This window comes from Bos grunniens, chromosome 29 (genome assembly GCF_055505025.1).
Source record: "Bos grunniens cultivar Pamir isolate PY7600 chromosome 29, Bosgru_T2T1.0, whole genome shotgun sequence".
Lineage (NCBI taxonomy): Eukaryota > Metazoa > Chordata > Mammalia > Artiodactyla > Bovidae > Bos > Bos grunniens.
The window spans coordinates 35,191,664-35,210,467 of NC_141193.1; the positions used below are offsets into that span (position 1 = coordinate 35,191,664).

An 18,804-nucleotide genomic window follows, 5' to 3' on the forward strand; every position below is an offset into this window, starting at 1 on the left:
CAGATTCTGCCGCAGCGTCCCCTTACAACGCCCACAAAGAGAGGAATCTGGTTTTTGCGAGATGACTGGCCTCCCGCGTACCTCCCCTCCAAGCGCACTTCCCCTCCCAAGCGCGTGCGCGCGAATACACACACACGCACACGCACACGCACACGCACACACACATAAAACTTGCTTCCACCGCCACCACCTGTGAAAACATCTCTTGTAACTTTGGCGAAGAAAGCTCTCGGCGAAGCTGAGCGGCAGGGCGCCCGGAGCGCGCCGGGGGTGGGGAAGATGGAGGGCAGGGAGGGGAGAGGGGAGAGACGCGCGACGCGGACTCCTCGCCGCGCCGGGGGCGGCAACTTGGCCGGGAACGCTGAGATCTCGGATCGGGTTTCCCACCCCGACCCCGCCTACCCAGCGGCCCAGCTCCCGCGGACTGCGGCTCTGTTGGCCCAGGAGCCCCACGCCGGGGACCACGGGCAGACGTCGGGGGTGGGGGTGGGGGGTGTGAAGCGCGATCGGGGCTCGATCCGCGTCTCCCACCGTGGACCCCTGGAGGTGGCCAGAGGTGGGCGGGGAGGAGGGTAACGCGGGGCCAGCGCCGAGGCGAGGGGCAGGAATGCGTGGCCCCTGAGCGCAGGGAAACAGGTTGCTGCGGAGCCCCGTCCCCTCCCCGCGGCGGCCCAGCGGCGACCCTGCCCCGGGGGTGAAGCTAGCACCTCCGGGGCACACCCCGCCCCTCCCCAGACCCCCGCGGGCCCGGCCCGATTCCCGCCGGCAGCCGGGTTAAAGGCGCCTTCAGCAAGGTCAAGGCGAGGCCGGCCGGCACCTGGGGATTTTTCCCAGCCGAGCACGAGCTTTGCAATCGCATTGTTAAGGATCATGGCAGCGGCAGGAAATCCGAACAGCCCCACAGGTCTGCGAGAGGGAGGATTTATTTTACAGCGCGGAACACACTCAGACAAGACCCGGGATTTCGGCGGGGTGGGGGCCGCGGGGGAGGGAATGCGGGGTTTCTGGACGCTGGAATGTGGGAAAAACAAAACATTCCCCCTCCGTGCACGCCGCCACCCCCACGGCTGAGCGAGGAGGTAGCTCAGAGCTGCTGTGCCCCAGACTTCAGCGGTCTGCAGGGCACTGCCAGGTCTGGCTGCCTAATCCCTCTACAGGCGAAAAACAAGATTTAAAAAAACAAAAAAACACCACTCCACTACTGTGGTTTCTCTATCAAAGCCCATCAACGTGCTGCAGGCGGCAAAGGGAAGCAGCGAGATGCGGAGAAGAAACACAACAGAAGCAAACTGCCGTCTACGAGGCAGAGAAGCCAGGCGAGGGGAAGCCGCACTCGGCACCCATGGGATCCGCGCCGGCCTGGCCCGGGAAGCCAGGAATAGGTACCTGGTGCTGGCGGACTCCCTCTCTCTCCAAGCCCGCGCCGGAGTGGGCCTGCATTGCCGGGATGCTTGGCCTCTCCGAGGGGGGACCAGGCATCGCGGGCAGGTTTCTAAACACATGAAGGGCACTGCGTATGGAAGATGGGGAGGAGGCGCTCGGAGAAGCAAAGAAGAGGGCCTTTGGGGTCCCCTAGGACACAACGCCGGTTTCTTAATACAGCATTCCCTGGAAGGCCTCCCTCACCCCCCAAGGTGGAGCCTTGGTCCCCTGCGAACTCAGAGGACCCTGAGTTCTGACCGGCTTTTTCTCTCTCATCAATCCCAGATCCTTTCCCGGCCCCTGCCTCGATCTGCGGTTCTTTGGGGGGAGGGGGAGGACAGTGGCATCGGCACCCAACGCCCATCGCGGGGGTGGGCGCCGTGATGCGGGGCGTCGCTCTCCTCTCTGGTCCCGGGGTGGGGGCGCCCGGTACTTACATTCCTCAAGCTAGCAAACTTTCGGGCTTGTCCTTCGCCAACCTGGGGCTCCTATCAAGGTTCCGGGTAATCACTGAGGCAGTTTATGTAATTGCCCGCGATGCCGTTCGGCTGATCTCCCGGTGCGCGTGGCCGCACCGCTCAGCACATGGACATCGTCTCAGCCCCGCGGTCAAACACCGAGCGTCCCCCGCCACCGCCTTCCACAAGCGGTAGGGCGCTCTCCTGGGCTAGTCAAATACCAAGAGTGCGAGCAGGACTCGGCCAAACCCCGGCTGCCCCCGGCGCCGCTTTCGCCGCATGGGTGGCTTACAGAGAGCTGCGTCTCTACAAACCTCGCCGGGGCTGGTGGTTGGAGCGGATAAGGGACCGAGCAGGGGACTGCTGCGGTTCTAAAGAAGACTCCGTAACCCAAACGAGTAATAATACCCTCGTCCCCATGGACCAGAATGTATACAAATCGCCTTAACGTTTCGCCCTGAAAGGGGAGCCAGTTTCCAAAGTTACAGACCACGCAGTTGAATTTCCAGTACTTTCCAACCTCGCCTAGGCGGAGGCAGGGCAGAGAAGGGCGGGCAGCGGCCAGCAAAGCCCACCCTACTGCCCCGCCAAGGAGGACTCACCAGTTGAACCTACCTTCACCCCAGTAGTTGACTGTATTCCCTGGTTGCCTGTACGTACACACACACACACACACACACACACACACACACACACACACACACACACTCCTCGAGACCACCTTCCCCTTCCCGAGTGCTCCTAATATAGACTGCATTTTTAAACCGCGAGGATAATGACTAAGGAGCTCACTGATCACATTTCATCCCAGAGCACATTTCCCCGAAGCTGGGGTGCCACCTCTCTCTCTCTCCCCCTCCCACACACACACACACTCACACTCACACTCACACACAGGAGCGCTCCGAGTGTCCACCCAGGGGCTGCAGCCTCAACTCGCTCCGAGGGGAACATGGACACCGCGGCAGGGCGGCGGGCTAGAGAGGAGCGCCGCGTCGGCTGCAGAGGGCACGGGGCTGGGGTCGCGTCTCCTGGTTCTCGGTTCCAATCGCAGGGCGCGCGGGGTCGCCGCAGCCGGCTCTAGCCCGACAGGGCAGGCTGCATGCAGCCCGGGAGCCCGGCGCCGCCTCGCGGGCTTCTCCAGCGCCCGCCCTGTGGCGGTCGGGTCCGCAAAGGGGCTGCGGACGCTGGGGCCAGGGCGGGGAAGGGGACCCGGGCAAGGCCGACGAACCCCAGCATGCGCCCAATCTCGCAGCTCTCCCCTAGCCTTGGCTTCCAGGCTCCACTCTGCGGTGGGGTTCCGGGGGGCTGCGCGGTGGAGGCTCGGGGCTCCAGACCCACTCGCCTCCCCGGAAACCCCAGCCGTCCTCGCTGCCTCACCCGGTGCGGGCCGGGGAAGCGAGCGAGCGTCTCCGGGAGCCCTGGGCATCCGCGCGAGCTGCCCCGACCCTTCCCCGGCTAACGAGCGCCGAGAGGAGAGAGAGCAGGCGAGGCTCCACCACGGTGTCCCCAAAGGCGCTTTTCCGTAGAGCGGATCGCGCCGCCTTACCGTGGCTGCAGGCTGCCGCCGCCGGGGAAGCGAGGAGGAGGGCGGCAGAGAGGCGAGACGCCGCACCGGTGGCTCCTCTCACTCTAGGCGGCGGGGCTCCGCGTGCCCGAGCAGGCAGGCGCCCAGGAAGGAGCAGGTCCCGGCTCCGCGCTCAGCTCCAGTGAGACCAACAATAGCTCCCGCAGGGAGCGGAGCCCCAGCGAGTCTCCAGCCGCGCGCGCACGCCCGGCCGCCGCTCCCGGCCGCTCCCGGCCGGCGTCCCTGCCAGCACTGCTGGCCCACATTAAACAGCTGCAATCCCGAGGCTTGGGGTGGGGGGTGGGGGGGGCGCGGAGGGGGGTGTTGGGGCGGGGGTGCGCGCGCGCGCGCGCGTGTGTGTGTGTGAGTGTGTGTGTGTGTTTAATAGCTTCCCTCCTCGTCTTCCCCTCCCCGCCTGCTCGCCTGCCTGCCTCCGTCCCCCACCTTCGCTCTCTTACACACAGAGAGGGCGAGCGAGACACACACACACACACACACACACACACACACACACACACACACACACGTACACACGCACACACGCAGGCTACATGAATGGGAGGCGGGAGCCAATCCTCCCGGAGGCTGGGCGAGCCGCGGCGCTCGGGCGCTGGGAGCCGGGCCGCACCGCGGCGCGCGGGGGGCGCCACGCAGGTGATGCGCGCGCGTCCTCCCGGGACCCCTCACCCGCCTCCTCGTCAGCCCGGTCCCTCTGTTCTGTCCGACATCCTCCCCTCTCCCCTTCCCTCTTTCCCTCCGCTTCTATCTCCGTCTTTTTTCCTATTTCCTCCTTGTTCTCGAATTCTCCGAGTTCTTTCAGTTCCCTATCTTTCTCGGTCTCCTCTAGTCTTACACCGTCCTTGCTTGCTTTCTCGCCCCCTTTCTCAAACTTTCTCCTCCCTTATCCCCGACTTTTCTTGACTTCCTCTCCTTGGGTCTTTTGTTCTCTTTCCTCCCGCTTTGGCTTTCTGCCGCGTATCTCTGCAGTGTTGTCTGGTCTCCTCTCCCTCCCCCCATCGCCTGTATCTGGGTCTCTCTGGGGGCGCGCGAGACCCACTCCCCCCCCCCGCCCCCAGCCGACTCCTCGTTTGTTATTTCAACGCTCGCAACACTTTTCCAGGGACGATCTCTCTCGCCCTTGCTGCTGCAGCGCAGCCAGAAGTAATTAAGAGCTGAGAACTTGAGTTCCTTCCTCAGGCATGCAAGATGCCCAGGGAAAGGCCCTCCTTCCTCGGACAACTTCCCCAAAACCATGGTAACAGCCATTGAGTCGTGATAACAATCATTTAAAAAATAACTGCAATGACTGTGGTCCAAGAGATTCCTGTCCTTCGCGTGTCCGGATCGTGATCGCCAGCATGCTTCCAAGAGAAGGACATTTTTCTATGATGGGAGAGGCAGCTTGGTGCAGTGGCAACTTACTGGTGCTTAGGGGAGAAACCAGAAAGATTCTCACCTCAGCCCTGCTGCATGCTAGCTGTATGACTAGAGCAGGCCACTACTCTTTCTCTAGCCTCAGTTTTCTCACCTGTAAAAAGGATTATTACCCCCTACCTCACCAGATATGGTGAAGAATAAAAGCGAGAACAAGGCAGGGTGGGGGGGGGGGGCGCGGAGCTCTGGACATACAGGAGATGCTCAGCTAATGTTAGTTTTTCTTCCCTCTCACCCCCTTTTAAAACTCCCTTCATGATCTCCTGCTACATTATATTGCCATGATCTCCAGTGCATAATGAAGGAGGAAGTGTGACAATACTAACGTCATCTAAATGTGAAAGAAGGTCGAGTGTATTTTAAAATCTCGATTGTGTGATCAGGAGACGAACTAGCCAGTTGCCACCCATTGATTTCAAAGGCATCCCAGAGATTACAGTATAAACTTGGGGAGCTGGCGTGCCCTTCAACATCTCCTAACAGGAGGGGTGAAGATAGGAGTGAGAGATTTCCATACACTGTGTCCAATCTATTTTTTAAACATTCATGATCACTGAACACTGACCAGTGACAAAGCCTGTGAGACTAACTGAAATGTCAAGTCTCTGCCTTTGAATTACATTTATCAACTTTGTGTCCTCACCGCAGATATCAAATGCCGAGGATAAGCTGTGATTGGCAGTCAGATTCAGTCCTTTGACAAATATATGTTGACCACCTACTCTGTGGTTGGCACTCTGGCTCTGTGCACCCAGCGATGAGGCAAGCAGGCCTTGCCTTTGTGGGTGTGCAGTGCAGTAGATGAGACACAAGATATTTGGCATAGTCTCAAAGTATCTTTGATTAATTTCAAAGGGGAAAACATTACAATTGAAAAGCCTGGCCAACTCCCCCTTAATCAAGCAATTACTACATCATCATCATCAGGAATATGGCAAATAGGCATCATATGCCCCAAGACGTGATGCACTGAGCGGGATAACACATCATTTTTGTGGAGTTTCTGCCAAAAATGAGTAACCTGAGTCGAATCCTGAAGATACATCAGACAGATGTAAACTGAGGAGCATTCAGTGAAATAACTGTCATGTACTCTTCAAAAATACCAAAGTCTTAAAAGACAAAGATTCCAGAACAGTTCCAGATTCAAGGACCAGTTTAGTTGTGACAATAAATGAAACATGTGGTCCTAGATTGGGACAGCTGGTAAAATTTAAATAAGGTCAGTAGATTAGATAATAGTTTGTATCAGTGTTAATTTCCCAATTTTGATAATTACTATGGTTATGTAGGAGACTATCCTTGTTTTAAGGAAACACATAACTGAAATATTTAGTGGTTAAAGAAGATGAACAAAGCCCAATCCCCACCTTCAAGGAGAAGCACAGTGTGGTCTTGCTCTGCCTAAGAAATGGGCAGAGTGTGAGCACAGAACCTCTGGCCGCCTGAATCCTGTAGGAGGTGGCATTCAAGCTGAGTTTTGAAGGCAAACAGTTTGCTACATCACATAGAGAGAGTGTTTTTTTTTTTTTTTTTTAATTGAAGGATAATTGCTTTACAAAATTTTGTTGTTTTCTGTCAAATCTCAACATGAATCAGCCATAGGCATACATATATCCCCTCCCTTTTGAACCTCCCTCCCATCTCCCACCCGTCTAGATTGATACAGAGCCCCTGTTTGAGTTTCCTGAACCATACAACAAATTCCCATTGGCTATCTATTTTACATATGGTAATATAAATTTCCATGTTACTCTTTCCCTACATCTTACCCTTTCCATACATCTTACCCTCTCCTCCTCTCTCCCCATGTCCATAGGTCTATTCTCTATGTCTGCTTCTCCATTGCTGTCCTGTAAATGAATTCTTCAGTACCATTTCTCTAGATTCTGTATATACGTATACACAGTGCAGTATTACTCAGCCATAGAAAGGAACGCATTTGAGGGTATTGTTTTTTAGGTAAAGGTAACAGTAAAAGGAAATAAACAAAAACAAGAGGCTCTCATTCAGGCTATGGGACCGGCATATAAAGGCAGTGCCTGGGGTAGAGTCTAGCACAGTAGCTAGGATTAGTTTCTGAAGGGGCCTCAAGGAAGCTGAGAATCTCAAACATCCTGAAAGCTCAGGAGCTGGGTGGATGGGTAGCAAGGAGTTATCAGAGGCTTTTAGTTAAAGGAGGTAGGTGATCTTAAGTGTACTTGGAAAAGGTGATGTTAACAGCACTGAGGAGAAATCGGTTAAAGGGAGTGACCAGAGAAGACCAGAGAGTCTCCTTTCGGTCATTTAAGGCAATTGCAGTGAGGCTGGAGAGGGAAGGAGATACTGGAAAGAGATGAAGGGTATAAAATGAACAGATTTTGGTGGACGGGTTGGCAAGGTGAAATCCAAAGTGACTCCTAATTCTCAAGCTTGGGATCCTGGGTAGAAGGTGACTTTAGTCACTTTGCTGTCCAGAGCATTCAGGAGGAAGTGGAGGTTTTAGAGGAGAAGGTAACGTCAGTTTTTACCATGTTGTAATCTAACTCTACAGCTAGCTTGAGATTTTCCTATATGGCTGCTCTGTGCCACAGGAAACACTGCTATAGAATTCAACCTGACATTCTGAATGGCCAACCCCATCTAGTACTCAGAAAAAACAAAAAAACAGTGGTAGCAGCACATTATTTGTAATAAAGGGAAAAAATTAAATAGCCTAAAAGGTCAATAGGATAAGCAAATTGGAGGACAGCCTAGTTGGAATATTATGAAGCCACACTAAAGTTTTTCTTTTTTGTAGAGTTCTTTATGCCATGGAAACATGCCAGTGTTAACATGTAAATTTTTTAAGAAGCAGACTTCAAAACTGTTAACTACATAAAAATCATTGGGGAGAAAAACCTGAAACAAAATCATGCCAAATATTAACAATGGTTGCCTCTGGGTGATAGGATTATGAGTAATACATTTTCTTCTTCATGCTTTTTTGAAACTTTCTAGCTTTTCCACAGTGAACATTCATTACTGTCATAACAAAAAATAAGCTGTCATTAACAAAACAGAAAACAGCTGGGACCCCCGCCCCCCAACCCTTCCACTTTATTCCTTTGCAATCCACCCTTCCCACTTGCCTGGCAGACTAACTGCCTTTTAAGCTTTATCTTTGAGAATGAAATAAGAGAGCATTTAACAAATCAGGGGAAATTATTAGCTGGGCTGGAGAAGGGGAGAAGGTGTCTTAGGCAGCCAGATATGTTATTAGAGCTGTTGAAACTGTATATATTAAAGATGTTTGCATTGCCCTTATTGATTCCATGATATGTTACAAGGAAAAGAAAACCTATAACGGGGCCAAGAAAATGTGCGTCTTTAAAGGGCAAGTTTTAATTAGGAAATGTATTTATTTGCAAAAACACTTCTTGTCATAGTCCAGCAGTTACTGTAAAATTGTTTTAGAAAGCAAGTATCTCAGGTAAGGAGGCAGGTAGGGGCAAGGGGCAATGCTTTGTGCTTGGTGTCTGGTATTAGATCAGCGTAGGATTTGGATGCCCACTGATAAGTACCATCAAATGTTCATGATTAGAGAGAGAAAGGAAAATGCAGGCCAGAAAAGCTGCTGTAAACATCACCTCAATTAGGTTCCCTCGGCATCTGTTGATTTTTCATCTGTGGAAATATTTACTATGTGGCTAGGTTCCCCAACTCGATGCTCATAACACCTTCCCCAGCAGAGCCCTTTTGCCTCTGGAAAGGCCCTCCATGGCTGTTGATTCACTTAAGCCTTGCACGCTCCCTGGCCGAGATCCCATTATTTGAAGTTTATAAGGGAAGGAAAGAGACTCAGAGAGGCAGAGCAGCATGGAGAATAAGAAAAGGACAGGGGCATTCTTGGAAAGCCCTCTTTGTGGCTCTGAGGCTTCAGAGATTTGTTACCTCTTAACATCCTCAAGATACCTTGGGAGAGAGGCGGCGTAAATGGAGGCGTATGTGGTTCTGGTTGAACAGAATCCGAATGGAAACCCAGTGCTCAGAATTTCCAGGCCAGTGCCTTTCCCCGAAGGACTCCATGTTTAAAAGTCAATTGTTGAGGCTGGGTGTTATTCTCAGTTGGCTCAGTTTCATTTGTGAGCTGTTTTCCTGTCTGGTCTGAAAATTAAAAGCTGGTATGTGGAGAAGGCAATGGCACCCCACTCCAGTACTCTTGCCTGGAAAATCCCATGGACTGAGGAGCCTGGTAGGCTGCAGGCCATGGTGTGGCTAAGAGTCGGACACAACTGACCGACTTCACTTTCAATTTTCACTTTCATGCATTGGAGAAGGAAATGGCAACCCACTCCAATGTTCTTGCCTGGAGAATCCCAGGGACGGGGGAGTCTGGTGGGCTGCTGTCTATGGGGTCGCACAGAGTCGGACACGACTGAAGTGACTTAGCAGCAGCAGCATGTGGGGGTAAGTGATGACTTTTGAATGTGTCTGCTAGAAAATAAGGGGAATTCATAGACATTTTCTCCTCTAGAGAAATGGTTGACTCTTGTCTCTTTCTCCCCACCTCCACTGCAACATTCAGCAGAGTATTTGGCAGTTAAAGTTTCTTTGTAAATATGAGTGCAGAAACCAATTCTAGTCATAAAATAGCTGCTGCCGCTGCTAAGTCGCTTCAGTCGTGTCCAACTCTGTGCGACCCCACAGATGGCAGCCCACCAGGCTCCCCCGTCCCTGGGGTTCTCCAGGCAAGAATACTGGAGTGGGTTGCATTTCCTTCTCCAATGCATGAAAGTGAAAAGTGAAAGTGAAGTCGCTCAGTCGTGTCCGACTCTTTGCGACCCCATGGACTGCAGCCTACCAGGCTCCTCCGTCCATGGGGTTTTCCAGGCAAGAGTACTGGAGTGGGGTGCCAGTAATAGCTAGCATGTATTAAGTACTGTGCCCAGGGTGGAGCAAAGGGTATGATCTCATTTAAATTTTAGAGCAACACCATGTGGTAGATATAATTATTACCTCTATTCCATAGACGTGAAAACGGAGACAGGGAGAAAGCAATTTGTCCAAGGTCACCTGGCTAAACATCTCCTTCTGCTTTACTGACTATGCCAAAGCCTTTGACTGTGTAAATCACAACAAACTGTGGAAAATTCTTAAGAAAATGGGAATACCACATGACCTTAACCTGCCTCCTGAGAAATCTGTATGCAGGTCAAGAAGCAATAGTTAGAACCAGACATGAAACAACGGATTGGTTCAAAATTGGAAAAGGAGTACATCAAGGCTGTATATTGTCACCCTGCTTATTTAACTTATACACAGAGTACATCATGTCAAATGCTGGGCTGGATGAAACACAAGCTGGAATCAAGATTTCTGGGAGAAATATCAATGATCTCGGATATGCAAATGACACCACCCTTTTGGCAGGAAGCGAAGAAGAACTAAAGAGCCTCTTGATGAAAGTGAAAGAGGAGAGTTTAAAAGCTGGCTTAAAACTAACATTAAAAAAACTAAGATCATGGCATCCAGTCCTATCACTTCATGGCAAATAGATGGGGAAACAGTGGAAACAGTGAGAGACTTTACTTTCTTGGGCTCCAAAATCACTGCAGATGGTGACTGCAGCCATGAAATTAAAAGACACTTGCTCCTTGGAAGAAAAGTTATGATCAACCGAGACAGCATATTTAAAAGCAGAGACATTACTTTGCCAACAAAGGTCCATCTAGTCAAAGCTATAGGTTTTCCAGTGGTCATGCATGGATGTGAGAGTTGGACCACAAAGAAAGTTGAGCATCAAAGAATTGATGCTTTTGAACTGTGATGTTGGAGAAGACTCTTGAGAGTCTCTTGGACAGAAAGGAGATCAAACCCATCCACCCTAAAGGAAATCAGTCCTGAATATTCATTGGAAGGACTGATGCTGAAGCTGAAAATCCAGTACTTCGGCCACCTGATGTGAGGAACTGACTCATTGGAAAAGACCCTAATGCTGAGAAAGATTGAAGGCAGGAAGAGAAGGGGACAACAGAGGATGAGATGGTTGGATAGTATCACCAACTCAGTGGACATGAGTTTGAGCAAGCACCAGGAATTGATGGACAGGGAAGCCTGGTGTCCTGCAGTCCATGGGGTCACGAAGAGTTGGATACGACTGAGCAAACGAAGTGACAGACTTGTCTAATACATGGCAAAGCCAGATTCCATCTTGGATTCTTCTGAATCCAGGTTCTTAGCCACCATCCAGTATTGGATGGATGGATGGAATTATTGATACCAGCAGAGAATTGAATCTCCATGAACTGCCATACATTTTACGGTATGGTTAATCTTGTCTAGAATAGGTCATCCCATTGTTCTCCATGATTGTTGCTACTGCTAAGTCACTTCAGTCGTGTCCGACTCTGTGCGACCCCAGAGATGGCAGCCCACCAGGCTTCCCCGTCCCTGGGATTCTCCAGGCAAGAACACTGGAGTGGGTTGCCATTTCCTTCTCCAATGCATGAAAGTGAAAATTGAAAGTGAAGTCGGTCAGTCGTGTCCAACCCTCAGCAACCCCATGGACTGCAGCCTACCATGCTCCTCAGTCCATGGGATTTTCCAGGCAAGAGTACTGGAGTGGGGTGCCATTGCCTTCTCCATGATTGCACCCCATTTATTTCCTACAGCATGTTTCCCAAGCTGCAATTATTTGTGCGTGCATTTATTTTACTTAGATTTTTGAACATTTGTCCCACTTGCAATGTAAGAAGTCCCATGAGTGTCTTGGTCACTGTTACAATAACCAAGCACAATGCTTGGCACAAAAGTGGTGATCAGTAAGTACTTGTGAAGTGAATGAAGAAATGAATGAATGAATGTGGGCTCCCAGCCCATTAAAGTGGTGGAGAGCTTATGAGTATGTATACACACACCCTTGTGAAAGATGGGTATTTTATATGCATTCAGTTCAATTCAGTCACTCAGTCATGTCCAACTCTTTGCCACCCCATGGACTGCAGGACACTAGGCTTCCCTGTCCATCACCAACTCCTGGAGTTTACTCAAACTCATGTCCATTGAGTCAGTGATGCCATCCAACCATCTCATCCTCTATCATCCCCTTCTCCTCCCGCTTTCAATCTTCCCCAGCATCAGGGTCTTTTCCAATGAGTTGGTTCTTCACATCAGGTGGCCAAAGTATTGGAGTTTCAGCTTTAGCATCAGTCCTTCCAATGAATATTTAGGACTGATTTCCTTTAGAATGGACGGGTTAGATCTCCTTGCAGTCCAAGGGACTCTCAAGAGTCTTCTCCAACAGCACAGTTCAAAAGCATCAACTCTTCAGTGCTCAGCTTTCTTTATAGTCCAACTCTCACATTCATACATGACTACTGGAAAAACCATAGCTTTGACTAGATGGACCTTTGTTGGCAAAGTAATGTCTCTGCTTTTTAATATGCTGCCTAGGTTCATCATAACTTTTCTTCCAAGGAGCAAGCGTCTTTTAATTTCATGGCTGCAGCCACCATCTGCAGTGCTTTTGGAGCCCCCCAAAATAAAGTCTGTCACTGTTTCCATTGTTTTCCCATCCATTTTGTATGAATTTACTCCATCCCATACCAACTATACTTTCTGCCTTGAAGTCACGTGGTTCTGGCAGTGGGGCTGAGATGCGGATGAGCATGTAATGGTTCAGATTTTTTCCTTCACTGACACTTGCTCCGAGATAGCAGGGAAAACACTGATCAGGAAAAACGTAGCATCTGTTCTGGTCAAAGGTGACTAGCTGGCCAAATTCCACAGTGGAAGCATCCTTTCTGATTAGGTCAGCCTCCACTTTCACAGCAGAGAGACACTGTGTCACCTGACATCTCTTGCATAACATTTCCTTTCTGAGAGTTAGTGACAATAGTTTTCTCAAAGGGAGCTATCTGAAAGCTTTCCTCCTGCCTGCTGAATGCCGTGTGATACTTTCCAAAGAGGATGCCTTCTCCCCTCTTGACAATTTTTGTCTGTTTCCTCATCATTTGTCTATTATACTTCCTTGCCAATCCTGTGGATTTGCCTTTTTGTTACAGCAGGTAGATCAGGTGGCAGCTGCTGGTGTTCTGCAAAGCTAAATCCAATCCATTTCTTAGTCTTGGATGTCTGCAGCCTTTGCTAGAACTGCATACTGGTCTGGAGGGTAGTGGCCATTGGTCCAGGGATAATCAGGAATGTAACAAACAAAGCAAGCAAACAAACAAAAAAAGCAATCAGAAAGGCTTCCACTAAATAACCAAAGCCTCTGTAGGGTGATTCTAATCACTGTGATGTCAGACAGTGACCCAATTTTTTATGCAAATCCATACACTTACGCCTTATGACAGTCCTACAAAATAAATTCTATGACCACTCCCAAATCAGATTATAATCTGATATTTCTAGGGATTATTAGCCTGTGGAGTGAAAAGAGTAGCATGAATGTTAATTCACAAATAAGCACACACTGTTCTGTTCTGCATACTGCTTTTTCCATTTAACAATATGTCTTGAAATAGCTGCCTCCTTTTTTATGGTTGCATACTGTTTCATTTTAGGGATGATCCCTTTGAATTTAACCACAGCGACCACAGTGATTATGCTATATTCATTTAAATAAATCTCAGAAATTAACATAAGATCGGGCACTTTCCCATTAACTTTAAATGAGTGAATTAAATTATATTCTCACTATCAAGTCTGTTCATTATTAAAAAGAAGCAATCCAAAGGATGCTGAAATTTCATCAGTTGGAAAAGGATGAACATTTCATATAACAGTGCTGTGGGAACAGACAAACCATTTGAGGGGTGAGGGGAGTTAAATCTCTGTCCCTCTTAAAACTTCTCACCCTGAATATTGAGAAAAGAAAATATGAAAGTTCTAGAAGAGAGTATACATGACAATTTACATGATTTTGGAGATGGATAGAGGTCTTTTTAAGTGTGTCATGAAAAAGTCATAAAGGAAAATGTTAAAAATTTGACTATATAATAATTTTGAAATGTTTATATATTTATAAAACCAAGAGAAAAATCAAAAGAACAATAATATGTTGGGGGAATATTTGAAACATACATGAAAAAGTGCTATTTTCCTTAATATATAATGAGGTTTTACAAGTATATATGAAGAAGACATCTCAATAGAAAAGTAGGCAAAGGACATAAAAAGCTAATTTACTATAAAAAAAAAGTAAAAAAAAAACCTAAACAAATGATGTATACTTAAGTCACTTGTATCTCCAAGAAATGCACAATATGAGAATATTGAAAGTTTTTCTTTTCACTTATCAAATGAGAAAAGTATAAAAGAAAAATTACATACTCAGAAAATAGTTACTCTCCTTATATTGCCAATAGTCATATGTTGACACACACTTTCTGAAAGATAATTTAGTGGTATTTAACAAAAGCCTTCCATGGTGTGAGTTTTCAACCCAGGAATCTATGTCTACATTCAGTAGAGGTAATTAAAAGAAAAGAATTATGGATGGACCCAAAGACTTATGTAAAAGAATTTCGTCAGTGTTAGTATTAATAGTGTCAGATTGGAAAGAATCTCAACTGTCAAACAATTAGTAAATGATCAGTTGTATCATGGTACATCCCAGTATGAGGAGCTGTTACACAGCTATCATAGGTTATGGTGTAGGAGAATATGTAATGACTTGGAAAGGATTTACAGTTAATATTTTTGTGACCTTTCTTCAACTCATTAGGCAAAATTCCAAACAAAGTTTGGTGAACAGACGGTACCCATTACCTATTAATAGTTTCAGTGATTATCAATAAGCAGCCGATCTTGTTTTACTTATACCCATCCCCACTTACTGCCCACCCTCATTATTTTGGAAGAAACCCCAGGCACCATTTTGTTTTGTCTGTAACTATTTCAGTAGATAGCTCTAAAATACATAAACTATTTTTTAAAAACCCACAATATATCATATTTTAAAATACTAATAATTTCTTAATGTCATCAACTGTCTAGGCACTATTCAAATTGTGATGATTATTTCATAAATATTTTTTCTAGGGTTTTTTTTTTTTTTTTGCATTAGGATCCAAATAAATTTCATGCACTGCAATTGGTTGAGCTATCTCTTGTCTCTCTTGATCTACAGGTTCCCTGCATCTATTTCCCTCCCACTTTTATACTACTTGTGAAAGGAAACAAGTTATTTATCATGTATTTCTTGTAATCTGAGTTTACTGATGGCACCCTTCTAGTTTAACATGGTTTTCCACATTTTATATTTCCTACAAACTGGTAGGAAATTCTAGAAGAGTGGCCGAACCCAGAGTTCATTCTTCTGGAAGGACACTTCCTAGATGGTGCTGTGTACTTCCGTCTGTCTTTGTGAAGTTGGCTGTCTTTGATGTTCGTTGGCTGGATTCATCATTTCATTAGGGGTTATAAACTGGTCACATTCTAATTTGAGCATTCCTTCTTCATTTTTAACTGGAATACTTTGATAATAGAAGCTTCCTCTCATGAATTATTTTCTTACCCGAAAGTGTGGGATAAATGTTTGTTTCTTTCCTTTGATTTACCAGGTTTCGAGCATCCTACAGAGATAAGCAAGGAGGCGTTTTTGTTTTTTTTTTTTCCCCCAAGAGTCATTATGAGGTCATGTATTTAAATCCATTTGAAGTATTTTTATTCATTTCAATTATTATTCATATTGGTGTTCAATTACTCCCCATCTCTTGTCACTGGGAATATCTTATTCATTCCCAAGTCTTTGAAAGCCTCCTTTTTTTCCTGGAGAAATGAGGTGTTCAAGGCCCATTTTGTATCTATTCTAAGCCAGACCCAAAATTATTCATTGTTTTTCTTTTATTTTTTGAGGACCCCTGGTTCTTTTTAGTGGGAAGTGGTATTTAGAAGCCATACTATTGCTATTAGGAGATGCTCATTGCTACTGGGTTAATATTGTTTCTAGCTTTATTTTTAATTGGCAGGTTTAGGAAATATGTATTTTTTTAAAGGAAAATTCACTGTGAGTTTATACAATACTTCTAATCGAGTTTTTCCTTAACTTATTCAGTCTTCTATCTGTATCTCTTGCACATTACAAATAATAAATGATGGCACAGAAAAATATTTAATGATTTGGAAAATAGCCATGTCTATTTTAGATAATCATCTATGTATAAATATATAAGGTATAAATCACATGTATATATCAAACATATGCAAGTTAGTAGTGATTATTTCTTGATGATAAAATTAAATGTAATTTGAGTTTGCTTTTTTTCTGCTTTTTAGTATTTACAAAATTTCCATAATAAACCCATTTTATTTTTGCCATAAGAAAAAATTTGCTAAAAAACAAAAATTAACCAGATGGTATAAATTAAAATATAGTAAACTGTCTGCCAATCTTATACGTGGGTAGAATAATGATATTCTATTAGATCTGTGGAGTGCTTTACAATTTACAAATCATTTTACATCCATTATCTTTCTTTTTTTTTTTTTAATTTTTAAACTTTACATATTTGTATTAGTTTTGCCAAATATCAAAATGAATCCGCCACAGGTATACATGTGTTCCCCATCCCGAACCCTCCTCCCTCCTCCCTCCCCACACCATCCCTCTGGGCCGTCCTAGTGCACCAGCCCCAAGCATCCAGCATCGTGCATCGAACCTGGACTGGCAACTCGTTTCCTACATGATATTTTACATGTTTCATTGCCATTCTCCCAAATCTTCCCACCCTCTCCCTCTCCCACAGAGTCCATAAGACTGTTCTATACATCAGTGTCTCTTTTGCTGTCTCGTACACCGGGTTATTGTTACCCTCTTTCTAAATTCCATATATATGCGTTAGTATACTGTATTTATGTTTTTCCTTCTGGCTTACTTCACTCTGTATAATAGGCTCCAGTTTCATCCACCTCATTAGAACTGATTCAAATGTATTCTTTTTAATGGCTGAGTAATACTCCATTGTGTATATGTACCACTGCTTTCTTATCCATTCATCTGCTGATGGACATCTAGGTTGCTTCCATGTCCTGGCTATTATAAACAGTGCTGCGATGAACATTGGGGTACACGTGTCTCTTTCCCTTCTGGTTTCCTCAGTGTGTATGCCCAGCAGTGGGGTTGCTGGATCATAAGGCAGTTCTATTTCCAGATTTTTAAGGAATCTCCACACTGTTCTCCATAGTGGCTGTACTAGTTTGCATTCCCACCAACAGTGTAAGAGGGTTCCCTTTTCTCCACACCCTCTCCAGCATTTATTATTTGTAGACTTTTGGATTGCAGCCATTCTGACTGGTGTGAAATGGTACCTCATAGTGGTTTTGATTTGCATTTCTCTGATAATGAGTGATGTTGAGCATCTTTTCATGTGTTTGTTAGCCATCTGTATGTCTTCTTTGGAGAAATGTCTATTTAGTTCTTTGGCCCATTTTTTGATTGGGTCGTTTATTTTTCTGGAGTTGAGCTGTAGGAGTTGCTTGTATATTTTTGAGATTAGTTGTTTGTCGGTTGCTTCATTTGCTATTATTTTCTCCCATTCTGAAGGCTGTCTTTTCACCTTGCTAATAGTTTCCTTTGATGTGCAGAAGCTTTTAAGGTTAATTAGGTCCCATTTGTTTATTTTTGCTTTTATTTCCAATATTCTGGAAGGTGGGTCATATAGGATCCTGCTGTGATGTATGTCGGAGAGTGTTTTGCCTATGTTCTCCTCTAGGAGTTCTTTAGTTTCTGGTCTTACGTTTAGATCTTTAATCCATTTTGAGTTTATTTTTGTGTATGGTGTTAGAAAGTGGTCCAGTTTCATTCTTTTACAAGTGGTTGACCAGATTTCCCAGCACCACTTGTTAAAGAGATTGTCTTTAATCCATTGTATATTCTTGCCTCCTTTGTCAAAGATAAGGTGTCCATTATCTTTCATGATCATCACAGCAGCACTGTGAAGTAGACAGAATAAGCATATTCTCTTATAGTATAAAAAAAATTGAGGTTTGAAAGGATCGCATATGATGGAATCAAGGCTGGAACTCAGGGTTCCTGACTTCTTGGCCACTGTTTATCTCCTGCATAACATCTGTCTCTAGATGACTGTTACTATGCTGTCATTTTATAGTAAGGCGAGAAGACCATGCAGGTCCTGCCTGCTGCTTAGCACGTCAGCCTTAGAACTCGCTTTCTTCAGACTGAGACTTGAAGGTCCATAAAAATTCCAGTACTTATTTTTCAATTTAATTTTTATTTTTATATAAAGTGATTCATTAGCCTAATTTTAGAAGTAAAATATTCTACAAGGATCTTAATGCAAAAGAGAAGCTCCTGCCCTACTGTTCACCACCCCACTCCACTTATAATATTCCTTCTCCCCAGAGGCAAGCACTTTCAGCTAGCTTTTTTGAGCTGCTTCGGCCAGATCCTTTACCGTCTGAGCTACCAGGGAAGTCCCCTCTTCTTTTTATTTCTGTAAAATCTGGTTTTCTATTCTACTGCAAATCCTAGCTTTTCTAAAAATTGTGTGAATTTTAAAAAAAACTATTTTTTTCTTCCAGTTTTGTTAAGATATTGATATACAGCACTGTATAAATTTAAGGTGTACAACATAATGATTTATGTATACTGTGAGGTGATTATCACAAGTTTAGTGAACATCTATCATCTTGCACAGATACAAAATTGAAGAAATAGAAAAAAACACATTTTTTTGTGACCAGAACTCTTAGGATTTACCCTCTTAACAACTTTCATATTAACATACAGCAGTATTAACTATTTTTATCATGTTGTACTAATACTTATTTATCCTATAACTAGAGTGTGGATTTTTAATTATTAGATATTATCAATATACTTTCTGTTATTCAAGATGATAATTTAATGGCTGTGTTTTTTCCCTTTACAGAGAAATTCTATTTTCCCCATCCTCTCAATGTACTTACATCATAATTTTTTGTTCAGTTCAGTGGCTC

The 18,804-nt window shown here is 45.8% G+C and overlaps 1 protein-coding gene across 14 annotated transcripts in view; it reads right to left on the minus strand.

The window, feature by feature from the left end:
- TENM4 (teneurin transmembrane protein 4) overlaps positions 1 to 18,804 on the minus strand; it is a 1,162,188-nt gene that overhangs the window by 852,179 nt on the left and 291,205 nt on the right. For 6 of the 14 annotated variants that reach the window (XM_086385819.1, XM_086385809.1, XM_086385821.1 and 3 more), the window contains exon 1: positions 3,430 to 3,724. The exons of 2 other annotated variants lie outside the window; for them this stretch is intronic. The gene's annotated coding sequence lies outside the window, so the exon portion shown is untranslated. Of the gene's footprint in view, positions 1 to 190; positions 345 to 1,859; positions 2,526 to 3,429; positions 3,726 to 18,804 lie in introns of those variants that run through there. 6 more of the 14 variants (XM_086385817.1, XM_086385822.1, XM_086385820.1 and 3 more) reach the window with 4 other exon arrangements.